The following is a 17,735-nucleotide window of genomic DNA, read 5'->3' as shown; positions in this document are numbered from 1 at the left end:
CCCTCCCACTATTTCTTGTTGTCTACCCGGGCAGTGTGACGAGTAGTGACCAGCTTGTCCATAGTTGAAGCAACTATTAGCCCCAGCTTCGCAAACCCCCAAGTGCATCTTGTTGCACTTGGCGCACGACGACGTCCTCTGTTGTCCTGATGACTGTCCAAGATATTGTTGTTGATGGACAAGTCCTTTCCACGGCTTTTTGTTGCCATGTGCTTTGTCTTCCCACTTTCTCTTTCCATTACGTCCTTGAGGTACAGTCTGTTGTCCTCAAGGTGTTTTTATCTGAGTCAACGGCAGTGCGGGTGACTGCAGTACTTTCTCTGGCTGTGAAGCCAACTCCATATCCAAAGGCTCGATTCAAAACCTCGGTGTATGACAATGCACTCTGACTTGCCAATACTACTTTAAAGTTCTGCTTTAATTCGGCACATAAAAACTCAGACATCTTCTCATCAGTATCCATCTTCTGGTGAGCAAAACGTGATAGCTCACAGAATTCTCAGTTATACTCTACAATCAATTTCTTTCCTTGCATAAAACTTCGATAATCAACCTCTCGCTGCTTACTGTACCCCTCGGTACATACTTCTCAAGAGTAGCCTTGAATTGTTCTCAGGTGTAGTTTACCAGTTGCTCGGGTGTTAAAGTCCTCTGACGTGCCTCTCACTGGTCTTATACATCAAAAGAATCTACTAGGATAACTCAAAAGTTGTAAGGGTTCAACCCTAGAATGACATCAAAACAAATTGTTCAAGAGACTCAAATGAATGACCAAAGGGTAGAATGAAGTAACTACCAGGTCGAACAAAAATGACCTAGAGTAAGAACCCATCTGGCTTTTCAACCAAAAGTTGAAACACGTGGGTTTATAAACCCAAAACACGTCTACTGAGATTTGGATCATGCGGACTGGCCAGGTCCAACATAATCACTCCCCAGTCACACGGGATATACTATCCCGAACTTGGATATTCTGTATCTTCTAAACCCTCAACATACTATACATAACAAAACTTAAGTTCGCACCAGCAAGCTAAAAGCTTAAACTCAGGGTCCTATGTTCTATACTCGTGTTCCGAATGCTCAACATTTTCAACTCTCCTCTCATGTTGCGGTAGTGGTGGCGGAGTATTATCCCGCCTATCCCTCACATCACACTCTTGACGACATCTTTGAGGCATTTTGAAATCACAAAAGGAAAACTCAACTCGACCAACGCTCTAAGCATCCTCGAAACTCAAGTTCAATTTACGAACTCAACTTTAAGGAAACCCTCACGGTAACCTTAACATTCATCTGTAAGGCAATAAGCACTCACGAAAAGCTAACATAAAGACCACTTGAGTCCACAAAATATATCCATCAGTAGAATGCCTCTTTATAGAGGACTTACATAAAGGGGTTATATAAACCCTACGAAAACCATAGTATCTATCGTAATGTCCCTTCTAAACCGACACCATTAATAGTACTATGTCTCGGTCTGGACCTCCTACGGTAATTGCTACCAGTTAACTCATCTAGTTGCTACTTTAGCACACTAGGAACATCCATCTATTTAACATCAGTAGGGTACTATATTCGCATGCTCATCTATCATCATGTCAAAATCTCAAGTATCAGTATCTCCTAAGTAAGTTATATACATCGCAAAGTAATTGAAACTAATCAAAAACGAGGGTGTACCACTCATACTCTCAAGATCATCCTTAGCTCCAGCCTACATCGGCTTCTCTTCTCATCCTCATCAACTCTAGCCCTCCTCGGCTACTTCTCATCCTCATTATCGTTTATCATTTTATCATCTTTGGTAACTGATACTCAAGAATCGACTCGATATCTACTACACTCTTCTGGAGTCCCTGGTAGAAAACAGGCATCTGGTCAATATAATCGCATAGAAAATCTGGGTATCTGTAACAATTCTCATCTCCTGTGGGTCCAGCGCTCAAAACGACACGTCCCATCATATTGAGAGGCTTTCTTCCTTGCTCAATCCTACCACTCGATTGGTAGCACGGGGACTAGGTGCACGATGCCATCCAGTCTAGTAACAACCATAAGGCTTTCATCTTTTCATAGTCTATGAACATGTGTTTGAAAATCTGCTAGGGTATCTCTGTACCACATACTGTACGCCTCGTCCTCGTATCCGATCTTTCCTGAGTTCGATCTCACAACAGTCCACTTTCGTGCAGTGCCAACAGTCCTGGCCAACCTATAAGGAGAACTTAAAGGTGACTCTAGGAACTAACTCTACTTGGCTCCAGCAACAGAAATAAACAAAACATAACTTAGCAAAACTCCTATTAAGTAGTACTGTTATCTTAAAACTCAAGCTCAAAACATCTAAATTCTCATCTCGTCCCGTCTTTACTTAGTAGGAAATCTCTCTAAACAATGATATTAGATCCCTTAATCTAAATCATCGTGACTCAGTAAGACAACTCAACAATTCTCTCTCAAAGCCATCTCCAAAGACTATGGCTCATGATACCTCCTCAAGTACCATTAAGGTTGCGTGAGCAAAACTCGCGTCACAAAATAACTCAACATATCGTACAATATCTCATTGCAGCATGCTAATAACTCATCATTAATCATGCTATTATACTCAAGCTCATAACTCAAACTCATAACTCAAACCAACAAGTACTTAAAGCAATTGCTAATTCTCTCAAGCTTTAGCTCTAAGTTCTCATTTCATCCTTCTACTTAGTAAAAAAAATCTCTCTTAACAATGACATTAGATTCCTTCATCTAAATCATCGTGACTTATCACAACTGCTCAAACAATTCTCATCACAAAACATCTCAAATACATCACATCATAACTCATAATTATGCATCCTCAATCATATAACATCATATGATATAAACGCTCTCATGATTCATCATGTAACATCAACATATGCTCTTACAACATAATAACTCATTATTAATCATGTTGTCATCCTCAAACTCAAACTATGCACCTTTAAAGTGTAACATCATAACTCATCATATAACCTCAACATCATGCTCTTCAAAATTTAACGTCAAATAAACTTTGAAATTTTACATACCTCGTTGAGCCTGGTGTGATGGTGCGCTGAGCTCACGGTTGTTAATAACTATTAGTCTAGTGACTCATTCTAGACTAAACTCAAGACTTCTAATTCAGAGCTTTCCTTCGCTCTGATACCACTCTGTCACAGCCCGCCCTAACTATGGATAGTTAGGCCGAGTGATCCACGACTAGGGATGGGGTTAAAGAAGAAGGGGAAGAAAAAGGGGCGTCATTTATAGCCGTAAAACTTACTCATCTTAATAAAACTCGTCATTTTTATTCATTAATACTCAATTGAAAACAGTCTATGAAAGACAACATAAAACTTAATTAATATCATTAATCAAGTTTTACATCATATGAAACCATTCTCTTAAGACTCAAAGTATGACATAACATACTATAACATCAACAACATCTTGCAGCGGAAAGTAGCTAGACATATGTATGAAGACATATTCTAGACAGGTTAACTATTTATTAACAACCCTGGAGACTCCGCTCATTGCAGCACCATCATCACATCAGCTCAACCTGCACATTTAGAAAACATATGCAGGGCTGAGTACAAAAGCACTCAGTGGGCACGTATGCCTAGGTATAAAAATACATGCTTCAAAACTATAAATTGTCATGCCATCATAATCAGTACAGCAAGGGAGTTTTTCGCTAAAAAGGCCCAAGCTTACTAAGTTCATTTGTGATTCTTAAAGTTCGTCTGATCAGACTAAGTTCTTTTGTAATCTATCATATCTGGAACTTTGTGCCGGAGAGGTGGCCACCTCTCACGGTCACTTGACCGGCCAACCCACTAGATGACTCACGGTCACTGGTGTACACTAGTCCTGGCAGGATAGCTATCAACTGCTCAAGACCCGAATTCGATTGCATCATTGGCAAAGCCAAAGCAGATAGATATCATACTAAAATTTAAACATTTTATGGCAAGACAATACTTGAAATAACTTTAACTCAAATATTTTGTAACGAAATAACTTGCTCAAATGTAACATTAAACTCATTTGATAGATATATATAAAACTGAAATTAACAGTTAAATCATCTCATGCATTCATTCGTATAAGAGGCCTACGACACGCAGGGGATCTCTATATACGTATAGTAAAAGTAATGCCCACCTCGTTGTGTCTCTGTATCAATGAGTAACGTCACTCTCTCCCTCAAGTCGTTACTTCCCAAAAGGACCTTCATCGTTATGAAGAATTGGTGAGAAGTTATAAAAGAAACCTCGATTAATAATCTAATTTCTTTTATGAAACATTAGTATCTCTAATGTTCATCTCTCTTGATTGTTAATCAATATAACAATTATTATCTCTCGTCATTACTCATTAATTATAACATCCTTATGTTATAATTAGCAGCGCTTCAATTAAAAGAAATATTTAACACATCGAAAAGTCCACTTTCTTAGCAGATCTATTCGCTCTCATCTCATCTAATTAACCAATTAGAAAGTTAAACTTTCCATTAGGTATGTATTTGAGTCACAGGTCAACAAGAATTGACTATGCTCAAATTCTAATTTCACTAAAAATTTCGACATGACCTATTCATATATAATGTCAGCCACGAGATTTCAACGCGTGAATCTCACTACGTGAACTCGTCTCTCGACTCAAAACTTAACATCTTGACATCTTTTCAACGCAAACCAAACAATTCAAAATCATCAAAACTCTTTATCAGTAAACTATCATTTATACTCGACACCAATTGTTCGAGTGTCAGATACCAACATTTATGTGCGTTAATCATAACTCTCACAACTCACACCATTTAGTCATATCGTATCATCCATCAAAACAAATATAATCAAGTTGTTTTCTAGAAAGTTTTGCTGTTTTTGTGTCATCTTTAAAAATTCATAACAACCAACTCAATCATCATAAACTCTCATACCAATTGATCTCAAAAACTCCATGAAGTGTAGTTCACTCTAAAAATGGTAGTTAACCAAAAAGGTTAAAGGTTTTTGGAGATATTGCTCTTTTAGTGCAGGCTGTCAAAGATTGACAGTTTCTGCCAATTTGGTTTAGGCCATTAGAAACCAAGGCAAACCTTAATAAAATTCCATCAAATTTAATCATCCAAAACTAAAGGTATCCTTGAAGATTTGGTTAAAATTTCACAAGAGAAAACGTTCATATGATCTGCCAAATAAACAATGAAACTCATACACTTTTACTGTTGGACAAATATGACAGCAGAACAGGGCATTTTTGAAATAATAAACTGCTCTGTTTCAGAGGTCATAAAAATCGAAATCTTATGTTTTTAGAAAAGTATTGAAGTCTAGTTTCGTTTAAAAAAAACGGTGATGCAAAATCCTTCATGGATTAATAGATATAAACGTTTTTGTGAAGTCTACCAATAGTTGACAGATTCTGTCAAGGATTTTTCAAAATATCTTTAAAATAGCAAACATCATCCAAAAGACATGAAATTTTGCAGCAACGAAATACACATATCATAGATAAACATACTAAAATTTCAGAGCCATCAAGCAATGAAAACTCATCGAAACATAAGCTTGAAACTGCTGTAAAATTTTGACAGAATTCCAGTTTTAATTTCGTTCAACAATTATCATCCATAAATTGTAAATCAATTAGCATGCTCATGTGATATCGTAGAACACATATATGCAATAATATTCATCATGCAACGTCCCAAACTTCACGAATTTAAATAATCATATTCTAAAAACTTATACAATTTTCGTGCTTGGAAAAATACGAATTTAATATATATCGATCCTAGCATACCCCTAAGCACAAATATCAAGTCAAAACGATCAAACAAAAATCGAAAGACAAGCTAATATGTAAAAAACGGGGCTGCCCTCATGGGTTTCATAGCTACGGTTCGTTCCGTTCTTACTCTCTTCATTAAACATGCTCGATATCTACCCAAGAACATCATACTAAAATTTCACGACGATCCGACGTCGTTTCAAAATAAAGTCGAGAATCGACGTTTTTCGACGTCGACGAAAATCGAAAAGAAAACCATCAAAACGTAGGTAGAGATCTTACCTACTTAGATACGTGATCGAAAAGATGATCGGCGCTCGTCTCGGTGCTCAAATCGGAGCTCAAAAGCTCAAACTTCTCAACAATGGTGTTTGCGTGAATTCTAGTGTGTGTTTTGGGTGTTTGTGTGTGTGCTGCGTGAGTTGTGTGTGTGGCTGCGTGAGTTAAGTGAGGGGAAAGGGGTTTGGGGGGTGGTCAAGGGTAGGGTAGGTAGATATTTAGCCGTTAAATATCTCGTCTCGTCTCGTCTCGTCTCGTTTTAACGACTAACTACCCGTACTCTTCGTTACTCGCCCTCTCAACCTCTACTCACTTTCATTAAACTCGTAACTCTATATAAATATAGAAAATACAAGCTCGTTCTCGAAAATCTGATAAACGAGATCTGCACGTTTATCGAGAAATCCCGATTCACTATTCACTCGTCGTCCAAAAATAAAAACTTTCATTATTGGACTCGTATCGAAAAACTAAGAATATTTCTCGACGACGTGCACGTAAGATTTTGAAAGTCGACAAAAAGACGAAATAGCAGTATTTTACTATTCATCATCAAAAAATCAAAAATTTCAAAAACGTCTTAACGGACTCAGATTTCACTTCCGAGTTCACCGTTCTCATTCAAATAATTATCTCGAATTATTCAAATACTCAAACTCAAATACGGATATAAAATCCCACATCATCAAAAGAACATCTCAACATCTTTAAAATATAACAACAAAACTTCATATAACTCTTCATCTCTTTACAAAGTAAATCAAACAAGGGATCTAAACCCTAATTACTCAAACTCAATCAATTAAACACGTCATCAAAAGCCCGGGTATTACATAAATACTAGTATATAATTCACAATCTTTACATGCATCTCACATACAAATCTTTACATACATATCATCAGATGCTATTTATTTATCACTTTATAAAAGATATGTTTACAATTTAATTAGTGGAGCACACAAGGAAAAAATGAAAAGAAACACATATATATAAATCGATAACAGAAAAGAGGCGTTAGTAGCAATAAGCCTCGATAACTTTCGAGATTTAAATATGCACATGACTAGAAATTGATCATTCCTATGCAATATGCTTTTGGTATAAAGAAAAGCAAAAGCCCTTTCAAGTACATTGGCCCCAAACCAAATTAATTTCTTGCTTTTATTTATTTTCTTTATAAGCCCTTTCAAGTACATTGGCACCAACCAAATTAATTTCTTGCTTTTATTTGTTTATTCTATCTCCAAACAATAATTATATTCACCTCCCTTTACCATTCAAACCCCATTTGATAATTTGCTTTTAGTCCAATCCCTTTTGACTAAGGCAACAACTAACAATTTTGTCTCCTTCCTTTTCTTACAACGTAATTCGTTTTATGTAAGCCCTCTCACACGTTATATGAATCTTTATATAATAAAAATCCATGTAAAATGAGGGTTAATTAATTTTTTGAATATACATTGCATGAAATACATGGAGGGAAGATGGACATGCCATTAACCACACACATCCCATCACATGATTGGTTTTTTGTTTTTCTAATTTTTATTTTACTTCTTTGAAAAAGATAATGTCTATTAATTAGTTAAACCATCACAATCTTGAATTTCTGATAATAGACAAGAAGTTGAATTTGTGCTTTTCCAATTGGTAACAAACACTGTTTTGAGATGGTGTAAAGTAGTGCTTGCAAACCAACTCACTTTCTTGCAATATATGCGCGTGCTCCTCTGCCATTTTAAATACTTGCTATCATGACTAATAAGTGTACCTTTTTCTTGGGGAAATTAAGAGATATATGGATATAAGTAGTATTACTTTTTTCTTAAAAGATGCATTTTTTTTCTTCCTTTTTTATTGATTCGAGTTTTAATTGGAGTGTGATGCATATGATCTTGCAATTTGCATTCATAAAATCCAGTTGAAATCATTTGAAATATTATGATATACTTCATCCATTCACGATAAACGTAATTTTTTATTATTTTTGTCTGTCCATAATAAATGTGATCTTTTTATTTTAGGACATATATTTCTATACTTTACCCCAGTCACATACAATATTTACAAAAAACCCATCTCACACACCATTTATTAATTAATTAATAATTCAATTTTGATGGGACATTTTCTCTACTTTATACGCATCTCCCACTACTTTCTTAAAACTTGTGCCCTCCCATCCGCTCTACACTTATAGTGAACGGAGAGAGTAATTGATAAAAATATATTTTTAACAAAGTAGATTGTAAAAAATTGGTTATGAGTTGATCAATGTTTGATTAATTTTTTTAGTAACGAAAATATTTAATTTAATAGAATAAATGGCGCATGATCAATCTACATTTTGAGTAGGCGATCGTAGTATATTTATCTACTCAAAATCGATTTCTGGTGAGTGAAAAATAATTAATTAAAATTTGTTACTTGAAACATGTTGTTGTGGGAAATAAGCATTAAAGATAAGTTAATACTTATTATATACTATTAATTAATTAACATTAATTATTCCATATATAAGTTATTACATCAATATATGTAATAACTGTGTGCACAAGTGATGGGTTGTAAAGCCATATGCGCACCACCGCCACCCGCCCTGTCCCGGCACCGACCTCCACGTCCGTGGATTTAGACTTGGATCTTGGCAATTGGCCTTTAGTATGATCTTTGGGTCAGATTTTAGACTTCATTGAATTGATTATTTTGGACCACCGGTTTCTTCGATCCAAAAGATCAAGGCCTAACTCGTTGGGCCTTTATGTGCACGTGGGGACCTATCTCCATAGCTAGTTGGGAGGACCCGTTAGGAGTTTTCCACAACAACTAGAAACCCCTATCATTATGAGACGAGTTGGAGTTACAACTAAGTCTTGATTAGATGTTAGTTGTTACATGAGAAACCTCCCAACATGTTTGAATTGCATATTCATGTCTTTAAGGGAATCGATGGTTCCAAGCTCCTCCCATGAGTTGACTGACAACCACTCATGCATTCCAAATAATACAGAAACCTGAATACACGCACTCTCACTCTCTCTGCATACATTGTCTAAGAGCTTTGTTCTTGCCTCGTTGAGATTAGAGTTTTTTTCATTTCAATTTTCTCACCAGAGACTAGGGCAAAGATGATTACAATAGGAAACTACATACATAAAAAAATTAAACATGCATATATATGTGACGAGCCCGTTTTTCGTGTGTCTTTTAGGTCTAGATCGAGTCTTGTTTTCGTGTGTTTTGTGTTTGGGAGGACACATTTTGGGCATAAGGACAGGTGGACATGATCCCGGGCACGACAGGCTGCATTCCGCAAAAGAGACAAAGATTTCAGATCACTCTTGGGCACATCAATTGTACTCATATGCCCAAACCAAGTACCGTGCGAGATCCAGTTGCGTTCCAAGGCACAACGACGACACAGGAGCAAACTCTGGCATTCCAGGGCACAACGGAAAAATTTGGTGTTCACGGGCACAGCCGCAAGTCAGAGGTCGAACGAAAATTAAGCAAAATTTTGATGCTGACTTTGAGGCACAACCTGGCGTACAAGGGCACAACGCGCACCCATCAACATAAGGAAATAAGAAGGCAAATATCCACTTACCATACATAGGAGGATCTGCCCTGCTTTACTTGCCAAAGTTATGGGATGCATATGTGATGCGGGCAAAGCAAATATGGAAAGAAATCTCTGCAACATGGCTGCGCCCAAAAACTCTAGCCGCCGTGCCCAGAAACCCTAGCTGCTATGCTCAGAAGCCCTAATCTACATGGACCTGGCCCAAAGGCCCACTGAAATCTCTATATAAAGAAGCAGTCTCCCTGCAGCCAAAGGACGAATTTGGGGAGGAGAGGGTGGAAGTTTACCACACATAATTCCACACCTTAGATTAGTTTGTTTTGTATTTCTATTTTCAATGAAAGTCTAGTCAAGGAAGAAACAAGCCCTTTGAGCACCTTTTTATTTTATGTATTATTTTTATTTGCTTTGATCAAAGTTGGTGTTGTCCAAAGATTGCTTTTATTTTGAACATCTATTTCAATTCAAGTATGTTTATTTCGTTTATTTATTTTGTGTTATTTTATTTAATTATGTCTAGGTAATTGTTTTACTTGGTTTGGGCTAAAAATCGAGTTAAGTATGTATGAGCAAGTGAAATCGAGAGGTCTAATGTGGGCACAAGATTTGTGCAGTCATATTCCCGAAGCATTTGGCCCGATGCCAATACAACTTGGGCAAACCCAACGCTTTATTCCGCCCGGTACTGTACTGGGCAAGACCAAGTTACAAGCAACAACTGGGCTTAAGTTAGGAGAATCCGGCTTCACATAGTGCGGCAAATGTGGGAAAGGTGATCGTATGTCTTCGGACATGTTTATGGTTCATTTGGGTTCGCCAGCCACATGAAGGGAGCGGATGAGGACGGGGTAGGATGCGCACGTGACAACTAAAATGGGCCCACCCTATTGATAATTGTCCATAACCAAAGATGTGAACGCACAATGACAATCTTTGAACCTATGAGTGATGATTGTGCCCAGACTTGACGAGACTATGCCCAAACCAAGTTCCTTTTATTTTTTATTTTTCTTTTATTTTATTTCATGTTTGTTTCCAGTGCTCTGATCAGTGCAAAACTCTGAGTGTGTGACCGTGACCGTGACAAGAGAGAAGAATACACCAACTCCTCGTGGGATCGACCCTATACTTACCGCTAGTAAAACCTAGCTGTAAGCATAGAAAAATTACAAATTTATTTGTACGGAGAATCCACCGCACAATGACAAGGAAAAGGAACACCTACGTCAATATGGCATAGATACATTATTCTAATGTATGACAATAATACCTTGACATTACTCCACAGTCGGATCCGCCTTCATAGTAATCAAGGCGTCAATCTTAGAGGTCAGCGCACCCATCTAAGTAGCAAACATAACCATAGGATTAGAGCGCGATGTAGCTGCCTCCTTGTTCAACATAACTCTTTCCAATGACCATTGATAGCTTGTGGTGGCCATGCTTTCAATAATTTTCATAGCCTCTGAGCTGCTCTTTTTAAGCAATGAGCCACATATAGCTGTATCTATAAACATCCTGGTGCGCTTCCTACAAGCATTGTAGAACATGACCATTGTGTGCCTTCATCAAAACCATGGCCGAGGCACTTCCTGGACTTTTCTTGATATCACTCCCACGGAGGGCTGGTAATCGGTCCGATTCAGTTAAAGTCGAACTGGTTTTCCGATTAATTAGAACCGAATATGGGTGGTTTTACTAACCGCTAATCCTATCCCTAGTTTTGATGATACCAAACCTCTTAGATTTTCTTTTCCTAGACTAGATCTTTTTGAACTCAAGTGTTAGAGTTCAGTTAAGTAGCTAGACTAAAGTTTTGAAGACTGAAGACCGGAGAATTGAAGATCGCTTGACTGAAGATCACAACTGAAATGGCTAAAGTCAAAGACTGAAGTATTTAATGGACGAAGACTTTACTGAAGATTCAGTTATAACTGAATAACTAATGCTGGCCACGTGGATTTAGCGGACCAATACATAAGTCAAGTATCAGTTGACATTCTTCATCGGACTGAACCTTAAGTTAAAAGGTGGTCACGTACACACCAAGGACAGCCGCATTTAATGCAGAGATATTGAAGATCATCCTTTCCTGAGCAGAGCATTCTTTTTTGGTGTTAACTTTTCAGAAGTGCCATGCTCCTGCGCCTAGAGACGCCATTCCTCACCAAATTAGGAACTTCGAAGATTGAAGCCTTAGCCAAAATTCAAATCTTTCTCACAACGGCCGAATTCTTGAAGACCATCTTGCCAACGGATCTATTCAAGACTTTGCCTATAAATAGAGCTCGATGATCATCTTCAATCTTCACCGATTCAAACGCTCAAGCTGAACCTCTGCCAAAATTGCAACTCGGCCTATTTCACTGCCAACCAAAGTTTGAATCGAATAAGAGAATATCCAAAGTTCAAATCAGTTTACTGATTACCCAAATTCTCTTACACCCTTAGGCAAATCCCTTGTAAAATCCATAGCCTAAGTCTTTGATTACAGAGAGCATGTTCTCTGTAATCTTGTTGGTATTTCGAACCATTTTTCAATCGAGCGAAAAGAGAGTTTGAGAGAGAGAGAGAGTTCGAGACAGTGGTCTGAACTCAAGAATTCTTAGCCCCCACAAACAAGATAAGTGTAGTCTCTGCAACTGCGAGCTGAGAAGGAGAAGGGAAGTCCAATCCAGAGTATTGAAACTGAAATCTTGTTTCAGTTGAAGGTTTGTTGTGCACCCGTAAGCACAAGCCCAAAGTGATTGTTAGTGTGATCAACTGACCGTGGACGTAGGAACTTGTTTTCGAACCACGTAAAAATTTCGTGTTGTTTATCGCTTTCAGCATTTACTTTCCTTTGTCGTGCACAAGCTCTATACTTAATTGAAACTGATTAATCGCAAAGAGAAACTTAAAATTTGACTAAGTGATAATCACAAAGGCTATTTCTTAAGTTTATTTTTCGTTGCTGGTGTTATTAGTCTAACTGATCAATCTTAGGATAGTCAGTAAGATTCATGACACTTATCTGATTTAGAAGTCTAGACTGATGCCTTACGCAGATTATCAGTTAAAGCTTTGTGCCTAACTGAAATCAAAATACTGAAGTCATTTCAGTATCAGTCTACATCCTTGTTTTCACTGAAACATACTTTGACTGTTGAACTCTGTCTAAACCTCTCAGTATCAGTCGATGCTCTTTCAGTCATTCAAAAGATTTTTAAAAAGTAGCCTACTGGTGTATTCCCCCCTCCATACACCAGTTCAGTGACCCTCCGGTACCCAACATGGAGCATTATGAATGAGGGAATGTGTCTAAGGGAATAAATGGAAGAGAAACGGGCTCAAATATCAAGAAAAGACGAGAAAAAGAGAAAAATTCGATCGTAGAAGGGAAACGGAGACCAGGGGAAGAGGTTGCCGATTTTGGACCATTTTGAGAAGAAAATCGGCAGTCTGAATGGCGACCGCCGAGTTGCCCGCCGAAGTCCCTATCTTGAATTCACGTTATAATCTGGAAAAACGGCGCCCGCCAAGTTGCTGGAAAAAATAGAAGGCATTCGGCGCCCTAAACGGCGACCGCCGTTGAGCTCACCGAATTCTCTGTTTTGATTTCAGTTGGAAAATCGGCGACCTAAGGGCAAAACAGTCTTTATGCTTAATAAATGGCCAGATTTCGTGTTTTTTTAATTGTGGCCAAATATTGTATTTCTTTATTCAAAATGACTATTTCAAAAGCGCTCTCTAGATTTATTGTAAGGGTGTATTCTTTTTTATTGATAAATTTATCGTATAGGAAAAAAGAAGGATGTTAGAAAAATTCTCCATTAAATATCTTTTTTCCCTCATTTTTCTACAAAAGAGAATTTCACTATTTCTCATTCATTCTTTTTACATTGTGGAGAGATAATATCATTCCTCCATTTTTGGTGTGATAATTATTAAACTGCGATTATATATCAAAGAAGAAAAAGAAAAGACCTAAAGAAACCTTGAGAGCACAAGAAAAGCAGACTAAGGGTCGAGCCTCGTTAAAACCTTCCTACGGAAAACCTAAAGGGAAAAACCGTAAAAAGGAAAAAGAACACTTGTCTAAACGACAAAAAAGACCAAAAAAAGGAAGAGCGGAAGGGAAAGTTTCTGGAACTCCGGCCTAACCATCGTCCCCAAATAATCTCGGCTCAAAGCCAACAAAAACCAAAACAAAGACCAAAACAGCTCGAAAGGCAACATTTTTTTTTTGTGTGTGATAATGTTATCTCTCCTTCAAGTGAAAAGAAGGAATAAAAAATAATGAAATTTAATTTCTAGGAAATGAGGGAAAATAAATTAGGCATTTAAAGAAATAATTTTTGTCTGTGATAAATTTATCAATCAAAAGGAACGCACTGCACACTTTATGAATATATGTTAAAATCACTTTCATGGAATCAGCTTCAAATCTGATTGATTGACAATCAAATCACACTACAAATGAGAATAGTAATCGGAATAGAATTTAATGTCCACCTTCTGTTCAGTATATTATAGTCCCTCCATTCACCAATTCGTGAATTTGTGATGTGTTTCAGGTACTGCTGGTACCCATGATTTTCTAATAAAGTCCTCTTTTCTTATAAAAAAAAAGTATATTATAATCCCTCCATTCATCAATTCGTGTCATAGAGAAATGATTATTTATCACTTTCCCTAGGACACGAATGGGTGGACGGACGTAGTAATTACTTTAGTATTATTTTATAAATTCAAATTTCATTAATATTTTTAGAGGATGTTTACTTTGCATGATTGATTATATGTGTGATTGAGTATTTTTATTTTCAAGAGTATGATATCTCCAATCTCACCATTTTCATGGGATAAAAATCAAACAAAACTAGTTTAAATGATAAAATAATCAAGAGCCTTGAGATATTTTAAAGTTGTAATTCATCAAAGTAAACAAAAAATTAATTTTATTATTTTTATCAATGAAAGCTATTCATCCAAAATAAAAACCCCTTAACGAATAATATCGAGTCGAAGACTATACAAGCTCTGTAATAGGGAAAATCAAGACACTAGTTTGAGAATAAGACCCTCGTGCTGATTCAAAACAGCACAGGCATATATGTTTTGTGTTGTACAACACTCAACTTTCATTTTCTTCCATTCTTTATAATATTCTTCCCCAAACATGAAGCATACGTTGGCAGTCTTTCCCACTTTTATCAAAAAGGAATTTGTGCCAAAAAAAAAAAATAGTGTCAACAAAAGCAAAAAAATTCCCCACATGCCCTCCACACCATTTGATGGCACTAACACAGATTTTGAGAAGATTTGGGGATATACCAAAATTAAAAAAATCAAAATAATAATAATAATTTGTTCACATAATGTGTTGTGTGCCATTAAGGGATTCTTGAATATGGGGAATCTCTGCTTTCTGGCCACTCTAAACTTTACAGAAAGTTAATGTTTCCACTGAGAATTGAAAGAAAATAAATAAAATTTTAAATACTGACCAAATTGTTGGGTGGTGAGAGCGACACTTTATGGGCCTATGTTATTCCTTCAATAAACAGTTCTCCTAATTCCTTTGTAGCATGATAATGTGAGAGGGGTCTATCTGAAAAGAAGATATTGCAAATAATAATATATGTAATTTGTGTATATATTAATCATGTGTGTGTGTTTAGCATAATTGCTCCATACCCTAAAAAGTACCTATGATGAAGGATCTGCATGCCTATCTGCTGCTAACACAAAACTTAGTGCTAATCCACTTTGCTAAGTCTATCAACAATCCATAATGGAGCATCTTTAATTGTTTAATTAAGCATATATTTGTTGCCATACTTTCTTGCTTTACTTTTGTGTTAAACTGATGAAAAGGGTCTATTCCATTTTATTATATATAGATTGATAGATTTAGTATGTAATCCGTCAAATTTTAATTGGACATTAAAATATTACATCATATGTTATAAGTATGAATTATTTATTTGAAAGTTGAAGTATTTTGATAATAATGAGGCTTGTTATTGATGACTGCGGACCACGATGATTAACTCAAAACGATGAGATTGAGATTCAGCCCACAGCTAGTGAGATGTATCTAGAGGATTCAGATTAGGGTTTTGTTGCAGATTGAGCCATTTTATGATTTGATTGATTAGGGTTCACAACATAAAAATATCAACAACTAATTAAAGTGGAAGGACAATGATGATATATATATAGCTAGCCAATAATTATGATCATTTGGATATATATTAATGTAGGCGCACGTCCAAAATTAAATTTAATATATAAGAGTTGGGTCTTTCAATGTATATATACATAAATATGGTAGATAATAAGGACCTAACTAATTTGAAAATGACATCACAGAAAATTGATCATGACGTCAGGCCCAGAAATGGGGACAAGAAATCATTAAGTCTGGATCACCATGATTTTTCAATATCTAGTACACTTTGAAATTTCAATGCAATGTCACTTTATTTACTTTTCATGTGTTTTTTGTAATTTAATTCGTGGAGCGAACGATTCAGTGATTATAAAGTTTGATTCGAAAATCTCTTCTAAATATACATTGATAGTTTAAAGAAAAATAGAAGAAGAGAAAACTATAAATTCTAAAAATGATTACGATGAAACGAGTTTAAAGTCATAATATAAATAGCCAGGAACATTTAATTATTTAAATTGAATCGAAGGGTTTTGTCAATATTAGATTATATTATCTTAGTTTACTTAACTTTAAGTAGAACTGTTTGGCCATATATAAGAAAATCTTGTCCATTACGACATGCATAGTATAACAATCTAATTAGTTAAGGTAAAAGAAAAAAGCGTATATTATAATCAAATCAAAAGTTGGCCAAATTTTATTTATAATGAATAGTCTTACATGCACTCGTTACCTGCTTTTGATATATACAGATATGATTATAAGACATTATGCAATAATCTACAATGTCTTATTATTTGAATTTGTGATTTTTCAGGTTCAAAGATCGCTAATAATTTGTAGATTATTGCATAATGTCTTATAATCATACTTGTGAGTGTATAATCTTACTTCTATCTATATTATTTGAATTTGTGATTTTTCAGGTTCAAAGCTCGCTAATATCATCAATTTGGTCACCTGCAAAGTGCAATTTGGTTATATTATGGTATTACCAGTGTTCTCTTTAATTGTAAATTTATAAATAAAAAAATGTATATGAAATTTTTATCTTATTTTAATAGTTCCATTTTTTTATCTTACTTTTTTTCCACATCTTAGATGAAAAAATATTATCACATTAATACCCCATTATTATATTATCATGAAATAAAGTGAAAATGAAAGAAAAATGATTGTTCAAATTTTTTTTATTCCACCTAATGAAAATCATCTACGTGCAATGATAAATAAAAAAAAAATGATGAAATACATATTTTTCACCCCTTTCATCAAAGACACATACAAAGCTAGGCCAAAAGAAAGATTTATATTTTTCATACAAAAAAAAATCGCTCTTATATGTGATGCATGAATAATTTTATTACAACTCATGAAAAAATAGAGTTTCATAATTTTCAATACCCTTTATATTTTCGTATTTTGTTAATAATATAATTATGAAACTACTAATTTTGCTCTATTTATTAATAGGGTATTTTTTAAAAGGGTCCATCAGGTTTACAGGAGGATCTTTAATTCAAACTTGCAATTACCCAATACAGAAAATGGTCCCACCATTGCAGTCCACCAAAATTTAGTACTCTCATAAAACAACCTACATTTCTTTTTACTCTTTAATTCAGCCTTCTCTTTTGCCTTTCTGCTTCTTTTTTCCCCTCCCATAAAAAAAATATGCATTTGCAACTCATCTGAGCATTAATAATGCAGTGATGATTTTTGAACATTTTCTTTAAAAACAAAAAAAGACTCAATTTTTATGCAATTTCTCATTTCATTAGATATGAATGTATAGTATAAAATACGAATACATAAGTGCGAATCTTGAATATACAAAAAGGGACAAGCTTTAAAGACATGAAAATGCTTTGTAGCTAAGCA

At 35.6% G+C, this 17,735-nt stretch overlaps 1 long non-coding RNA gene across 1 annotated transcript; it reads right to left on the bottom strand.

Annotated features, from left to right (window-relative positions):
• Window positions 1-3,321: 3,321 nt before the first annotated feature.
• LOC131019890 (uncharacterized) lies at window positions 3,322-6,294 on the bottom strand. Its single transcript, XR_009100529.1, has 3 exons — window positions 6,109-6,294; window positions 4,189-4,255; window positions 3,322-3,583 (listed from the first exon to the last, which is right to left on the bottom strand). It is a non-coding gene; the product is annotated as an uncharacterized LOC131019890 (long non-coding RNA).
• Window positions 6,295-17,735: the final 11,441 nt, after the last annotated feature.

Source organism: Salvia miltiorrhiza, chromosome 4, assembly GCF_028751815.1.
Source record: "Salvia miltiorrhiza cultivar Shanhuang (shh) chromosome 4, IMPLAD_Smil_shh, whole genome shotgun sequence".
Lineage (NCBI taxonomy): Eukaryota > Viridiplantae > Streptophyta > Magnoliopsida > Lamiales > Lamiaceae > Salvia > Salvia miltiorrhiza.
Note: the sequence above shows the minus strand (reverse complement) of the source record. Positions and strands in the feature narration are given on the sequence as shown.